The 17,688-nt window shown below is 37.1% G+C and overlaps 1 long non-coding RNA gene across 1 annotated transcript; it reads right to left on the reverse strand.

The window, feature by feature from the left end:
• Positions 1-2,920: 2,920 nt before the first annotated feature.
• On the reverse strand, positions 2,921-10,542 carry LOC121081729. Its single transcript, XR_005825775.1, has 4 exons — positions 10,352-10,542; positions 10,125-10,243; positions 7,425-7,536; positions 2,921-6,148 (listed from the first exon to the last, which is right to left on the reverse strand). It is a non-coding gene; the product is annotated as an uncharacterized LOC121081729 (long non-coding RNA).
• Positions 10,543-17,688: the final 7,146 nt, after the last annotated feature.

Here is a 17,688-nt window from a genome sequence, read left to right on the forward strand (position 1 = left end):
GTTAGACAGTAGACAGAAGGAGCCGGCAAACACAAGGATAAATTTCAACATCCAAGAATGGTCCACAGAATTCTAGAGGTAACTTATCAGCTTGCCAGCCCAAGCCTGAAATCCCAGTGAAATTAATGAAAATTTTACCTAAACAATAGCTATTAGACATAGTTTGACTATTACTTTACAAGTAAAAAAATAAATTGGGAAATTAAAGAAAACAGCACATTCAGGATGATCCTCTTTTCCACTCTAGTGAACTGTAACACCAACCTGCACTCCAGTGTTATTTGCAGCAATGTGTACTTTGACAGGAATAGCCATCTTAGCTGTACGAAAGTTTGGAAGTAAACATTGGATACTGATGGCTGCAATCACAACCCAAATACAATTTCATTACTTTCTTATTTTCTTCCACCTGATTGCTATTTGTTTGGGGTTTTTTTATTCAATAGATATTTTTTGAAAGCATGAAAGATTTGAAGGAAGGAGGAAACTACAGTCTGAAATGCAATACAAAATACCAATAGTGATCTAAAATCTCTCTGATAACTTGCAAGTCTGGCATGCCAAGGGTACAGCAGACTCCTTCAAAAATCTGGAAAAAAAAAATATATATTTGAAAGTATGTCCTATTCTAACTGACTCCTTCAGTTTGCATTCCTAATAACAGGAAAGCATATATTGCTCCCTCTGAGAATGTGTCTCAACAATCACTTAAATTAAAGTTGATTTTGTTCACATCAAGGAATAGATGTATCTTACCTGTCAGGCTGATTGACTAGAACTACATTTACAGGGAAAAATCAACAGCAAAAGGTCTGTGAAGTAGTCATGGGGTCTGATCAATTAAACCTACTCTAGAATCTACTCGGAAGTACTCCACAGATTACACATCACATGTGCCTTTAGAAACACTTTTGGCCAGGTCACATTTGGTCATATTTTTGGCCAGGAAACCAACTACTACGAATCTATTCAAGACAACATTCAACCACAAGGAGAACTAAGAGAGAGTAACACATGGGGAATGTCACTCTACAGTAAGGACAAATATCCTGCATACATGAATACCAATTACTACGGTGGATTGGTTAAACAACTGTAGAAAATTTGGGCTCCTGATTTCAACAGCAGCAGAAAAACTTCATAACTGCCTCCAGCCCCCAAGTGAACCTAAGCATACAGATTGCTACAGGCACCTTGTTCTCTTCATGGCCAAGAGAAAGAAGAAAGGAGTGGTCAAAGATCACAACCAGCATACTTTGAGTTACAAGCTTTCATTGAACTACTTAATGACAGTTGTGAGAAAGTGGTATCAAAAAACGTCACTTGGCCTGGAAAGATGCATACTTTAACATAACATCTAGAGTTTCAAAGGTTTTTATGTACTTGGCTTTTAAAAAGCTGTCTTGCTTAAGTCCATGAACCCAAAGCAATACTTGAAAGATAGACACAGCACTGAAGGCAGTTCCTTATCCTCTGCTAAAATGATATTTTCCTATCCTCTTTCAAGAGAGGAGAGAAGCATTGCCCCCTAGAGGAAATCTATTATTTTCTGAAACGGAGTGTTACAGCAAAATAAGGCCTAGGCCTTATTCTCCAAATACCCTTTTACCTTCAGCTGATTACAAGAAACAGAAAAGTTGCCAGTTCAAGATCTTCCTCAGTTCCTACACCCCATAACAAAACAGGTGAAACATATAAATGAAATTTTATTGCTAATAAAAAATACTATATTTTCCAAGTACAACACGCAGTGTTTAATTTAGACTGGCTTTAGTCTGCAAAGCTGTTTGGAAGGGTTTTAACACACTTAACATATTAGTCACATACCACAGAGGTCAAAGGGACAGGAAAGGAAACCAGCTTTGACAGCAGCAAACACTTCTTCCTGCATAAAATCTGGGAAGGCATTTGGGTGACCAAAAGGGGAAACATTGCAATGTTTGTTGCAGTAATGCTCTTACAAAATTAATACAGATCATGAATTAGGATTCACAAAATTACCTGTCCAGTCAGAACAATGTAAGAAATGGGAGGCAACACCACAATTTCCTAAACTAATTTTAAAAATATTTTAAAAAGACTCTAAGGATAGCCCAGGTTAAGCAAAATCACTTCAGACAGTTTGGATGATTGCATCCAGTGACTACAACTGCTGATCTACTGCACTTTCTGCTTGGGTGCCTTCTAACAGTGCTTTTAAGCAAGGAACATGAAATATGTTTTTCCCTCTTACCTTTTTGACCTAAATACCTCAAGCCCCTGTGGTACTGAAAACACAAGATTATAAATGTTTTTGTTACACACTCCAAGAGGGATTGTACAATGAAAAGTAAGCATTCTTCAAACCCTCAAATCATATATTCAATTTTTAAGATTATCTTGACATCCTGCAGGAAAAATAAAAGTCCACATGACTGTGCATCAAGGAAAAAGATGGGTGAAAAGATGGCCATGTCAGCAAGGCCAGTCAATCCACTAATATGCATTATTAAAAACCACCAAACAAAACACAATTCTCCCACGTAAAGGAAGGAGAACAAATCTAAACTCAGTTTTGTTTTCAGCTTCAGAATTATATACAAGAGTAAAAGAAACCTGAACAATTGAGTAACATTATACATTTGACAGCTTTTCTCAGTTTGATGGCAGGTATTACAGAACAGTTATAGAACTGCCTCCTGTAAAACTACTTCTGTTGCCACTAAGACCTCTGACACACAGTTTTAAGACATTACACAGAAAAAACAAAGCATGAACCTATGATTCCTATTACATGCTTAAAGATAAAGTGATTTTAAAGAAATGCAAAGATTGATTCACAAGACAGTTACAATACTCAGCAGCCACTTTTGTTTAATCAGGTTTATATGCATATTATCAGGACAAATAGCATATTTGCAGAATCAGTGCTGCTGAGAACTAAGTATCTCATCATTCCTTGGAGAGGTCTCCTCCACCAAAAGTGCACAGAGGTATATATATAGGGTGCACTTGCATTTTCTACTCAAGCTTACATGTTCAATAGAAAATAATAACTGACTTGCAAACAGCTGCTTGTTTAGATGATATTTTTGTTTCTCTTTCAGGTAAACGGGGGTGGAGGGGTAGAAATTGTCTAAACACAGATGTAACATCATTTCTTCTTCAGCTAAGCAGTAAAGAATACAACTTCTCTGAATTTAGAAAGATGGCCAGCTACTAACTCATAGTGTAAATTTCTGTTCTGTATGGCAGAATGATTATAAGTAATATTAATAGAAAATTCAATCATTTTAGAAACATTTCCATCAGAACTGCACGAATTTGAAGGTTATTGGGTGCATCCTGACTCTCACCTAATTTTAAAACAAGAATGCAAAAAACTGTCAAGTATTAAGACAATAAAGTTCTGGAATTTCTTCATCACCAAAGTTCTACTGTTACATACTGTGTGGATTTTTAAAAGGGAGTTTTGTGCTTTTTGGGTGTTTTTTCTTTTCTTTTCTTTTCTTTAAATTACCTCAGCAGTGTGGCACTTTCAAAATTCAACCAATATATTTTAAAGTGGTTTTGTGAACAGCTTCCCAAAATACAAGTTCATTACTTTTGCAGACATACATATCTGCAGGTGGCTGTACACTTCTATTTAACTGTATAGTTACTCTATGCAAAGTAAACCAAATTGTGACATTTATTTACCATGTGTCTCCTGTTATGATTAATGTGAGTCCTATGTGCATGCAACCAAATCAAAGTATTTGCATGTGAAAATGACCACACATTAGTTTGCTCAAATATGGACCAAATAAATAAACACAATTTTTAAAAACTCATCTGTGTTAGTTACATACACTATTCTTCATAAGCAACTTCAGAATCACTTTTACTGTAAAAAGCAATTTAATCAGTTCACATCTACCTAAGCATAATTTTTCCACATTCTTTATCAGTGCATCGCAGGCTGCAAAAAATACTTTTCACTGAACACTAATAAACAGAGATAACTGAATGCAAAGTTCTGTTTTTAAGATTCTTTAAAATAGATAAACTTATAATTACGTAAAAGGAAAGCCCCTGAACTTGTGTAAATATGCTTTATGGTTACTGGTATGCCTAATAGTAGCTTAAGGTTTAGAATTATGACATTCATAAAAGTTTGCATAAAAATGCTTTCCATTTTGGCTCTGGCACATACCTTTCCTTATATATACTACAGATCATCGTTTATAATGTTATATTTCATTCAAATTTCTGATACACTGCCTGGGATTAAAAGACATATTTCAAACATGAATACATAATATCTCTACGCCATATCTTGCTTTCCTATTTGTCTCTGCTGACACATCAAGGAAAACAGCTTTGCAGAGCACATGTACAAATATATGGGTGTATGAGTACATGGGTATATACAAACATACATAACCTTGACTTTCCTTCTCACAGCAAATAACAAGAGACCCAAGGGTTTACTGCAACTACAAGTTTAATCCTAAAGGTATAAAAAAACAACCTCCAAATACTAGCTAGTTACACTTAAATACACATGTAACAAGCCTGTGCTGTAAACTATAACCTTCAAATAGTGAGGAATTAATAAGTCTTAAACAAAACAAGCTTGCTGTTTTACAGAAAAGTCCTTACTGATTGCAATATGATTAAACTGATCACTGTGCAACTATAGCCTTTAATGACAATAAAGTTGCAACAAGACTCACTATTCTGGAAAACGTACCATCCTCTACTTATGGCTGTCAAATACAACTAAAATCAATCATTTTAATCACCAGTAATCACAGAAATACTGCATCTTTCTCTGTTAAGCTAGTTATGTAACCCATTTCTCCATCTGAATGTATTTTTCTGGAGGCCATACAAAATTGCCACTGACCATAAACCCTCCAAATTATGTGGAGTAACTGTAAACAGTTCAGAAGCCACCTAAAGCAAACATTTACAGGGAAGTTACTTTCCAAAGCTGCTTCTTCCATATTACTCAAGTTTTTTGGACCCTGTCTAAGAAATATGTATTATATGGTCAAACAAAAGCATGAACTGCTGTCAAGCCCTAATCAAAAGTTCATCACCCACTAGTACAATAAACATACAGACTTAATTCTCTTTTGTCTTAGAACATACTGAACAAGGCCATTTAATTAGCAAGAGAAATCATTCTCCAAGGTGAAGAGTTCATTGGACCAATGTATAAATAAAACTTGGACCAATGTTTTGTGACTAAAAAAAAAAAAAAGTTCCTAGATCATAACGCTGTTTAACTGAATTTACAAACTGATAATAAGAAACATTCTATCCATCTAAGTGTAACTCCTAAATACAGCAAATGAGAACCAGAATACAACTTCAATGCATAGCCATTCAAACTTTTGCAACTGTTATTAAAGATGTAACAGCATTTTAAAATGACAGACAGGAAAGCCCTTTAATCAGGTTCTTCAAAAGCTAGGTAGCATGCAGATCGCGTTAAAAAAAAGGCAGACAAGGCAAACTGTTTCCAGATTGTTCTCACTGTAAGACAGAATGCTGTTAGTTAAGAATATTGTTTAAGGTGATTAATCACTTGACTACACGCTGCCACAGAAAGATTAGTTGTCAGTGACAACCACCTCAACTGAAGCAAACATCACCACATGGCAGAAGGATCTGCTGTCAATAATTAAATCTAAGTTGTGTTACTACAAATTACAGTAAATATAAGTAAATATAGTTAATTACATCTGAAATAAGCTTTGCCAAGTCTTACTTGAACTAGCTGTCAATTTCAGTATTAGCTTGTTCCCAGCTTGCTTCAAGAACTGGAAGTTACCCAACCATTAGGCTGAATAAGAACCAAAGCTCCGTATGGGTACTATCTTTGCAGTCAAGACAGAACTGAACTGGAAAGGCAGAGACCAGGGTAGAAGGAAGACCATCGAGCAGGTGAAGAAAATGGGTATTTTAAGTGGGAATTACCCTCATAACATTAACCTGCTTAGTCAAGTACCCTGTCTCTGCAAACAGGAAAACACAATCAATTCTGTGATAGTTACTTAGTACCAAGCAAAATTTCTTTTTGAACTCCATAGCTTGAGGGTAAGAAAGTCATCCTGTAACTTGAAGGAAGAAGAGCTTTCAGCTGCTGTGTTCCATCTGTTGACAAGCTCCATCCCACCTGAAATACAAATGATGTTCTATTCAGAAGGAACATAAGGCTTAGGTTGCTTTTGCATTACAGTCAACAAACCTGAACTCATCTAGAGCCACAAATGCACGGCCAATTTTGCAACAGTACAAGAAGCTCCAGCTTTAGACTAGCTTTATTTCTACCTAAGTGAAAGGCTTCAGTTTGCTGCCTTCCCTGCTGATTCACCTCCCACAGAAGTGCAGCAGTTTTAAAAGAGCTGCAGGGAACAAACAATATTGGTTTTAGCCCCCCAGAGTGACACTATTTTCACAAGAAACAAAGGTGATTTCTTCCAGCAACTCCCTGAGACTGGCAGAAAGATTTCTCCCTGGCTCCTGCAGCCTCCCTGTCCACATAGAACAGACTTGGAACACAAAACAAGCACCAAGAAACTAGTTGTTTGCACAAATCCAGAAAGAAAAAAAGACACATCAAAGGTTAAAAAAAAAAAAAATCTCAGAAACTTCCTGAAGAACAGAAGTAATGCAAAGGCAAGATCTGACAATACGGGACAAACTCATCATTAGGAGACTCCCAGTGACATACTCTGGCATAGCAAATACATTTAAAGATGTAATATTTGACATTTGTGTTTCTAGCTTTGTGGAGAGATCTGACCCTTCGCTCTTTAATCTTTGGGGATGAAGCAGATAAAGTTTTCACCAGCAAGCACACCACTCCTTACATTTTTCACATCACTGAGAACATCTTCCTCAACTAAGAGCAAAACCATCCTCTTATTTCCACAAAATAAATTTTAGCATTTTTCCTACGAGTACCTAACTTGCTACCGTCCCAGACAGCTCCTTGCTGTAAATGTAACTTACACAAAACTATTTTGAGTATTTTATTATAATCAGAAGACCGCACTCCACAGATTTCCTTTCTGTGAAAGGATTAACACACAGCTAGCTGGCCAGAACAGAACACAGCAGAGCCAGAAAAAATATACTGCAGCACCAGAAAGTCTCATTTACACTGTGCCCAAAACTACAAAATCGATCAGATACGTTTCCAGACTCTCCCTGTGAGGTAAAGACTGTATTTTATAGATATATTTAAAGATATTCTGTTCATACTTGTGGTTCATTCAATCATAAACACACTGGTTTTGTTTTATAGAGCTAAGCACCTTGATTTCCCTAAGTGAGAAGACACTTTACATCTGATCCACACAGATCCAAAAACCAGGCCAAAATTTACATACTTCTCCTTTAAATGCAGTGGATTTAAAGGACAATAAAATGTAAAGAAGTAAACTGACCAAAATGTAATGCTTGCATCTTGTCCAAAACTCAAATGGCTTCCTCTAAAAAAATTCTGCTTCTTCCCTCCAACAAGAAAGTCTTGTTTTGGATTTCCAGTAACGTGACAAACTGAAGTACAGCAATAAAACAAGATGCTTAGACATGGACTCAGACATTTCAAAAACTTCCTGAAATTTATTTAAAAGACACATACATTTTTATACTCAGAATCTTGATCTGAAATTGCTACAAAATCTCTAATTTGCCATTCCTGAAGCAAGACCTCATTTGTTTTTTAAGAGCAATCTGCATATTTGAGATATTAAACTTCCTATAAGCTTTATTTTCTCCAATGAGAAACTTAATCTAGCCTTTCATTTTGAATGTGAAAGCAAAATACTTTCAAAAGGGTTATATTCCAGTATTATCTCTTCCTTGCGTATACATACTCCCATAGTGTTACAGATTCAAAACTCATTTGTTGTACTTCAAACAAACCCAGAAGCTATCCATTATAGAATGTATGACTGCCTCAGTAGTTGTTTGGGGGTTGGGGTCTTTTTAGTTTTGTTTTGAAATCAGTTTAGTCATTAAAAGAATTATGTGTGGTGTCCTATAGTATGCAAAATAGCTATTACATAATGCACAATGGATTTGCTTACATGTAAAGTTGTATTTGTTTAACAAGAAATCATATTGCCAGTTCACTTGAAAGCAAATCAGTTGATGGCTTCTACTTTGACCTAAGAGTAGTTTATTCTTTCTGTAAGAAGTTGCTTAAAAATTGTTTTAAGAAGTCAACTGAAAGAAAACTGTCTGCAATAAGCTTCATAGCAAAATAACAAAAAGCAAATGAATATTAGAGCCTACAGTCATCTATGCATGATGTTTCTCAGATCTTAATTATAACTCCTTACATAACTGTGTATACATTCAGGTCTGCAGCACCACAGAAGAGGATCAGTTAAACCAAGAAAGCAGCCTGAACATGTAAATACAGGAATTCTCACAGAAAAGAGATGCTAAAAATTAATTTTATCCCTAGAAAACACAAAAGGGAATGTTTCAAAGTGTAAACACACAGGAAGACTGTTCAATAACAAATTAATCATTGACATCTCAACAGAGCAGTTTAAATACCAATTCCATGGTAACAGTTTGTCTAGAAATTGTAAAAAGGCAAGCAAAACTAGTTTTCTAATCAAAACTAGTTATGCAGTTATCTCAAATTTCCAATTTCTGTTTCAGTCTGGTGGAGGATCTGATATGAGGGACACTTACTGCTCCTTCTACCAAGAAGAATAAAGGGCAATTTTTACATGAAGTTTCTGAGAAATATAATTTAGAGGTACCTACACATTGTCTAATTGCTCACTCGCTCACTAAGTAATTAGAGGCGTATACAATGCACAGATATATCCATGTCACCAGCTGAAGAAGTTTAAGCCTGGCACCTCAACTAGACACCAGAGCTCACAGTGCCACCAGATAATTGAAATTCTTGATGCCAAGAGTCTGCCCAAACTAATTTTCATTTGTTTTTCATCTATTGTCACAAATGTAGTTAGCAGAAAATACTGCCTTGCTCTCTGAATCTCTGTTAAGAATTTAAAGACTATCCATAGGCACTTCCATGATTTGAACAGAACTTAAAAGTTGCGGGGTAGGAAAGGAAGGAAAAGCAGAAATGATGAAAAGGAAAATGTGTCATTTTAATGTCTGGAAATATTCAAACTAATCTGAGCAGAAGGTTAAGAACTAATTAAAAAAAAAATGTTTCTACAGATTCAGCAGATTTTTCTCACAAATTACCACTCTTTAAGTACTTTGATTCACTCCATCTACAGTGACTATCATCCATCCCATGGCAACCGGGCTGCCTTGCACACCGCTGTCTCAGGAGAAGAAACCAAAACTCTGAATTACTTCTCTCCAGCATAGCAGCAGTCTCCATGTCATGCTCCAGCAATACAGAGGGAGAAGAGAGATACCTGTATGGCAGATGTGCGCATCAGTCAGCACGAGGAATTTCTTATTCCTCAATCAAGGATTGAGCCAAGGTGATGGAGAGATACAAGCAAGGTGGGATAAAACAGTTATAGGATTGGGGTAGACAATAATGAGAACTGGGAGAAACACAGACAGTTAGATTTTCCACAAAGACTAAATCCCAGACCAAACAAGCCCTGGCACAGCACTGCGTTTCTGAGACTCTTTACTTGTTCCTAGTAAGAAATATTATGAAAAATGACTGAGTTGCATTAGCTGAAACACAGATGAAAATTAGTTTGGATGGACTCGTCGCATGGAGGATTTAAATTATGTGGAGGCTCTGTCGACTTCACGAGGAGCTTCAGTGCCTAGTTCAAACAGCAAGAATAATATTTGCATTTCACATTTGCATTTGGTAGTGACACTGAGATCCCCTGTTGCACTCCACTTTGTGATTCTACATGTCTACCTCATTATAAACATACATGCATACACACAATTTATTTTAAATTTTTATTTAAACTACATTACAGTAAGTCAGGCAAAGCTAAAAAGTGAAATAAAATTGAGCTGCTTTAGCCACCTGGACTCAGCCTCTGTGTGTATTTTTACTACAACGGCCTTGTTACCTGACCTTGTATTACTATTTTTTACTTTGGGTAAGGTAAGGTCTGCAGATGAAACCTTCAGGTTCTGTATACTAAACCAAACAGCAATATTCCCACCTCATTGCCACAGAAGGTGAAACGTGTGCAGGGAAATCAAAGGAAACCACAGAAGGAAAGAGGATGATCTTGTGAAACAGCATCCATATTCCTTGATACAAAGCAGAAACTCCTCAAATCTATTAAAACAAAGGGAAAAGGGAACAAACTGTTTGTGACTGAAGTGAGTTCAGGGCTGCAAGAAACCAAGGCCCTGACTCCATGCTAAAGCCCACAATGTAACTGACCTGAAAAGGCTTCTGAGATTTGTCAGAATGGGATTGCACTCCACACCATTAATGTTCTTAATGTTTGATTTCCCAGACTTCAGTTTACTTGAGCACTGCAATTAGCAACAGCAGCTAGGGCTTGGGCATCCCAACTCGGTGGCATGCATCAAGCAGTGAACACCACTGTTCATACAGTTCTTTGGAATACTTTGCATAATCTGGTAAGATACACACAGTTTGAGAACATCTTACTGTAGAATAATTTAAGAACTTCACACAACAAAAACTCCCATAGACAGTATTATGAGACAAAATAATTCACAATTACTTCAGCTGATAAAAACAATTATTAGGAAAATTAAATACATCTGAGCTGTTACATCAAATTTGTAATATTTGCATCTCACTTTGTATTTTAATAGATGCCCTTCTACCTTTTTTAACATTCCATACACTGTAGAAAGTATTGAAAATGAGAATAGTAAGTACTTTCTGTAAACTGTTAGCAAATCTCTAGCCTAAGATATACAATTCAAAGGAGCTTAAAGTTGGCATCACACCTTCACAAAATAAATACTGAAGAATTATGATTTCATAAATATACTTAGAATCTTTTTCACCTAAAATCCGCAGAAAAAATAAGGATAATAAAGCTTTGGCCTCTGAATATAATCCTCTGTTATTGAAGGGCAAGGAAAATATCCTCTCTCTTCCCCCATCCTATCACTGTAAATAAAGGAAAGAATATTCAAGGTGATAATCATTATAATTTTTAATGAAAGCCACCATGTCTTTCAAATATAAAAAATATCCTCCTGTGCTTATTTAAAGTCTATTCCATAAAGACTAGAATAAAAAAAAGTATCTGTAGAACTAACAGAGCACACAAATTTTCAGCATACTATATAACAAACACAAAGAACTCATAATTTAGTGTTTATAAAATGAACATAGAAGACATACATAAAGGAAAAACAATCAATTGCATGGGACAGTACACAGAATGTGGACTTGAAACAGTACATTTCCTGTGCAACCCAGACAGTTGCCTTATCTTCCGTGTGCCTAACCCCAACCTAAAAACTGCCATTTTTTTAGGATAACTAGATGGAAGTTTATATATGTTAAATGTTGGAAATGAAGAAGCCAAAACTGTACTTTTGTAAATAAAAATCATATTATACAGCTTGCTGCTTCACTGTTCTGATCTAACTGCTAACCATCCACAGCAACCTCATTACCTGCATGCAAAGAGTATTTTGCTTTGGTTTTGTTTAAATACTTCTGGTTATCTATCCAGTAGCCTTAGTAAATAACTAGGTTTTTAGGGGGAAAAAAATACAATCAATATCCTCTTAAGAAATAAGCACTATGATTCTGGCCACGCAAATTGTTGGGATTATGAATAAACATAGAAGTCATTAGTGAGAATCATTTGGAGCCCGAAAGTCGCAAAAAGTATTTTTCTTCTTTTACTTTCTGATGGTTTAGCATTACCAGGAGCCCCTAAAGACTAAGAAAGCATTAATAACACTGATTAAAGAAGAGGAAGGGAGGAGGGTAGCCATGGCTCTGAAATTATTTGTTATTAAAATGTATTGGGAAAAAAAATAAAGATTCATAAGAGCTTCTGAAATCTACCATTTCTGCTAATGTTATTATGTGTTCTGATGTATTTAAAGTCTCCTTATGATTCTTCATTAAGACAATAAAGTGTGTTTTCCCTACACTCATTCTTTCTTAAAACACTCTGGTTGGTGTTTGTAGATGCAGCTCATGTATTATGTCTTGCCTTCTACATATATTAGTAAGATTGCACCAAAAAAGCAGGGAATAAATTAGAAAACTAAAAGACAAGCTACAGTCAACACGAACTGTCAGGGAAAACGAAAATGGCCAAGTTTTACAGCACAGATTAGCTGTTATTGCCTGACAAAAAAAGTATTCAAGCAGATAGTGTTATCGATTTGTTAATAAGTTAAGATTGATTGACTTTATTTGTTTGATTATTTGATTTTATAGAATTATTTTATAGAATAGAAATATAGAAGGATAAAAATATATTTTGAGGAAACTTATAATTGTTTAGTAAAAGCTGCTATGAGACCCTCTGTACATCCTGTACCAAGGCCAGAAGAATGGGCTGGAATCATTGTTGAAACTTAGGTAATAATTTAGGGTTTGAGAGGTTTCTTTGTATCTGACCAGTCTTCTGTATGTAGAAAGTGTATTGAGATGTCAGAATATGAGATTAATGGAAATTGGGAAGAGTTGACTGGAACAGCTTGTAGTTGCCTGCCAAGAAACCGTGAACTTTAGTAAAAGGTAATTCCGGCAGGGGGAGATCGCGACCACCGACTCATGTACCACCTACCCAAATCGTACCCCAGACCCATTTCTGGACCTTTCTAACCTTTGCTGCGCAGAATCGGATATGGGAGGAGAATATGTTAATGAGTTATGGACAATATTATGATTATGTATGAATATTTAATGAATATGCATGAATAAGTTCTATATATGGTATCTGATTTTGAAGCTTGGTGTGCGTTGATCGTGAGAGGACTCGCTCACGCACCCGGCTGTTAATAAAGAAGTGTCTGCTTATCTACCTCACATTGGTGTTGGTAAGTTTTTCATTCCGAGATTTCAGTAACAATAGTATCTGTACAAGGTTAGAGTCCAAGATATATCGTCAACAGTATATAAGTAACAAATGAAACCAGAATCTTTTCTAACTAAAACTAAGTCCTTATTGCTTCCAAAATACACTGCTAGGCTCCATTGAGATTAAATACTGCCTCTCTGGAAATCTACTTAGGGTCTAGAAAGAAACTTTTTTAAGTATTTTATCCAACCTCTAACAACTTCATCAGTAGGCAGGCAGGGAACCTGCAAACTAAAGAATTACAGCTTCCAGTTTAACTTTTCACAATAAGGTTTTCAGAGTTCTCATTCCATCACAGCCTGCCACTTCGCCATGTCCAGGAGAGAGCTCTATTCCCTTTCTTCCTTTGCTTTCTTCCTTTGGTTTTATTCCAACTCTGAACAAAAATGCACTAGCTTGAAATTGTCCCCTCACTTTGATCAAACAAGGAAAGTAGTATTGAGGATTATTCCAACCTTTCCCCTTTAATTCATACACCAAAGCTCTTAACAAGGGAGTCTTAGAGACTAGCTTCCTCAACACCCATGTGTACTGCAGGATAGCCATTCAAATCAGGAAAAGGCTCCTTCCTTTTCAGAAAGACAAGCAGGGATTTCAATGACAAAGAAAAATCTCTCCTAAAGAATCGTCAGATGATTTCATCATTTTGCTTACAGAACCACAGGAAACTACTTAGAAAACAGTCCATGACTGGACTGCATCAATTTGTACCTAGCTCTGACTGCTACACACCTTAAGTTAGCACCATTCAGTCTGCAGTAAGCTCCGCTAAGGGGCTGTTGCCTGCAAAAGGGAGACTGCATTTTAATGCTTCTAAACATACTATTATATCTAAGACATTTGTTAGAAGAAATCTCTCAGCAAACACCAGAAACTAGTTCAGAAAGTGAGCCAAGCTTTCAGATGTCAAGCTTATCCCTGCGACTTAGATCAGTATCACCATAATTAGGCAGAACAGGGAAGCTTGGACTCCTGTGGAAAGAAACCCTCACCAAGATACTTCATGAGCACTAAGCTTCACACACTACTTGCCATAGGCATTAAAATAATGGTGTGATTTTTCAGCCCTACAGATTTAACAATGAAGAGCCTGAATAGCTGACTAAATAGATACTTTGGGAAAGATTTAAGAGTATTAAACATTCTACATCATTCAATTAGAACTGAAAAGCCCCTGTATTATCTTTTCTGAAAACATACACTGCCCTGCTTTAACAGTGTTTCAGGAGGCTATTCTCAGCCATCAGCAAGGAATGGATCACAGCTAGACCTCACACATACTGGATATGCTACAACTCTGATGCAAAGTGAGCTGTTTGACCACCAACTAAGGTTCATGAAGTGACCAAACACTTGCTTAACAAGTGCCAAATGCTGATCTGAAGTTCCAGCTACATACATGTAGGTAAAACACAGCCATCACTGTGGGCTCCTTACGCATACATTAATCGCTTTTTCTCTTTATAGTAATTCAGACATATTGGCATTATCTAAACTAGAAACTGTAACACTAGCACAATCTATCCCCTAAAGAGTTATTGCTAATTTTCATTTGAAAAGGGACACCTGCAGCAATAAACTCATAAACATTCATATCTATCTTGTGAACAGTAATTTTCCAAAACTGCTATGAAAGAGTCTACTATATGAACTGCACTGTTCAAATGTTGCATTTAACTAGAGCTTTTGGGGATTTGTAAAACTACCTTCAGAAAGGAATGTGCAGCATTTGTACACCTGGCATAAACTCTGCTATTCATTAGAGAAGTTTTTAAAAATACCAGGTTGTTTTTTTTCTACCCCCACGCTGATCATTCATACACATATACACACAAATATAAGTTAAAATTTAAAAAGATTAAAAAAGGCAACATGATCTTAGAAATATATTGACCAGCCAAAAATAACTGTATTTTTACAGTCCTCATTAATTTTGTTACATCAGTGCAGGCTTGTAGAGAACATTCTTTTTTCATGGTTATGAACTTGAGCTCACAAGCAATTTCTAAGAAAGATTCTTTTTTTTAACTGTTTATCCTGAAAATTTAACATCTCAGTTTACAAGTTCAACTTTCAGGGGGCCTCCTTTTAAGTCCAGAACACATTTGTGCTATAAAGAAGTGATTCTATATTAAGAATATGCAACAAGATCTGCTGCAGTTAGAATCTAAAGCATAGTAGCAGTAGGTCATACTAGAGACAGCCTGGAGGAAAAATTTTTAAGCTACTATTCCTTGTTAAAGGCCATGAATATGAAGTTCTGCATGGGAGTATTATTAGTATTATTATTATAATACTATATTCAAACAGCTGGTCTCTTAATTAATTAATTGTACAGTGGTTTAATGTCCTCTTCTTTTTGTCTCGAGATAGCTCATTTGGAAACTCACCTTCCAGTCACATGTTCCTGGTGTTTCTAGCATACAGATTTTATAGAACTACCTCATCTTCCAAGGCTTGCCAGCAAACTTTGTAGAAGAAATGCCAAACAGGAAATCAGGATACACTATTCTTCATCATGTCATATGAGAACATGGATGAAATAATACTAAAAAAACACCCAAAAAAACCCTGAGTCAAAGCAAAACATACAGGCCCTCCCCCCCAAAAAACCCAAAACCTCCACACTGAAATGCATTACTGACATTCATTAATGGCCAACAAATCATAGAATCCTAGACTCATTTAGGTAGGGAAAGACCCTTAAGATCAAGTCCATCCATAAACCTAACACTGCCAAGTCCACCACTAAACTGTGTCCTTAAGCACCACATCTACCCATATTTCAAATACTTCCAAGGATGGTGAGTCAACCACTTCTGGGCAGTCTGTTCCAGTGCTTGACAACCCTTTTAGTGAAGAATTTTTTCCTCATAGCAAATCTAAGTCTTCCCTGGCACAACTTGAGACCATTTCCTCTTGTCCTATCACTTGTTATCACATGTTGAAGAGACTGACACCCACCTCACCACAATTTCCTTTCAGGTGAGTGTGCTCTTCTCCACACTAAAAAACTCCAGTTCCATCTACTGCTCCTTATAAGACTAGTTCCCTAGACCTTCCACCAGCCTCTTATGCTTTTTCAATGTTTTCCTGAAAGTGCACTACTAACATTGAGGAAACAAACATACTGAATGTGTCCTCTTTACACTGTGTTTCACTGAGTGCTAACTTAAAACACTGAGAATGGTTAGGTGTCCCACACGTTGATTATATTACTCCTGTTTATTCCTCCACAGACTCCTTATAGCAAGAAAACCTAACCTACATGAGAGATCACAGAAGAATACTTCTGCCATAACAGCTGGCACTGGTGCAGGAGGAGTTCGGTTTTGCCTCTTCTTTTGCACAGCCCAACCACCATGAGCAGCAGCTTGTGGTCGGGAGCCATGGATCCAGGTAGCACACGATGCTATCAAGCAGTCCTGACTACCTGAGCACTGCCAGGCTCTACCTTGTAGCTGACAGCTCTGCACACCTGCATGCTGGCCAAGCCCTGCAAGCAAGGTGGCACAGTGACAGCAGTAACAGAGACAAAGAACAAAAAGTCTTTGAGACATGGAATGAATAAAGTACAACAACCCCAAATAATTCTGTTTGAATGCAGGTACAGAACAACAGCTGATCAACTGTAAATATTTACCACCTCTCTCCATCAGAAACTATAAAGTAACTGCTGCAGGGCTCATTAGATGTTGAGCAACAGTGAACTGACTCCTCCAGAGGTACCTGAAACGTGCAGCTGATTAGCAGAACTACTTATTCCATGGTAAAATATAATACTTTGAAAGGTACAGATAACACAAGCGAAGTAGATATGTGGATATGGAACCGGGGTTTGTGGAGGTTAGAGAGATGAGGATACTGTAGCAGAAAGTTAGAATCAGGCTCTGGTTTCAGTAGAGGTAATAGTGATCAGGAGTCTGTTGGAAGACCCATACCCACTCGATGAGGCTAAAGTACCCATCAGACTGCTGTACAGAATTTCGACACACCACATGCCGTTCCTCCGCATGATCTGTCATCCTCAGCACCCTGAGAGCGCCGTGTCACAGGCCAGCACATTGCATGCAGAAATTATTTCACATCTTTATATCTGATTTCTGCTTGTACTTCTGGCAACTCACTGCAAGGAAAACAGACAAAAACACATAGATCCTCTAGCATTGTGAAAACTTTTCTTAAGGATACTTGAATAGTAACATCTTTCTAACTGGCCATTTCAGAAATGTCTAAAAAGAGAGAAAAAAAAAAAAAAAAGGGGGGGGGGGGGCGGCAGTGCATATTTGATAGCAGTTACAGACAGCTTAAGTTCTGCAAGTAAAAAAAAGTACCAAGGATTTACTGTTTAAGACAACAGAAAGATACCCTTTCCACCAAACACCTTGAGAAAAAATCTGAAAAATGTAGTAGGCGAGTTCACCAGGGGCATTTTCCTCACACGTAACTACATGACAAAGCGACGGAGGAAAGCGTGTCTCGTTCCTCCGTACTGCTACCGATTACAATTAATTAACCGTCCCTCTGCAGCCCGGTACACATTACGGTGCAGGTACTGACGAGGCTGTGGAAGCGTTTCCTTCCCCAGGTAGGAAACGCGAGTTCGGACCGCCACCTCCCCCTCGGAGGGGCTGGGACGGGGCCGGACCACCCGCACGGCCCAGCGAGTGGCTACAGGCCTCCTCGG

The sequence above is a fragment of the Falco naumanni genome, chromosome Z, assembly GCF_017639655.2.
Source record: "Falco naumanni isolate bFalNau1 chromosome Z, bFalNau1.pat, whole genome shotgun sequence".
In the NCBI taxonomy this organism is placed as follows: Eukaryota; Metazoa; Chordata; class Aves; order Falconiformes; family Falconidae; genus Falco; species Falco naumanni.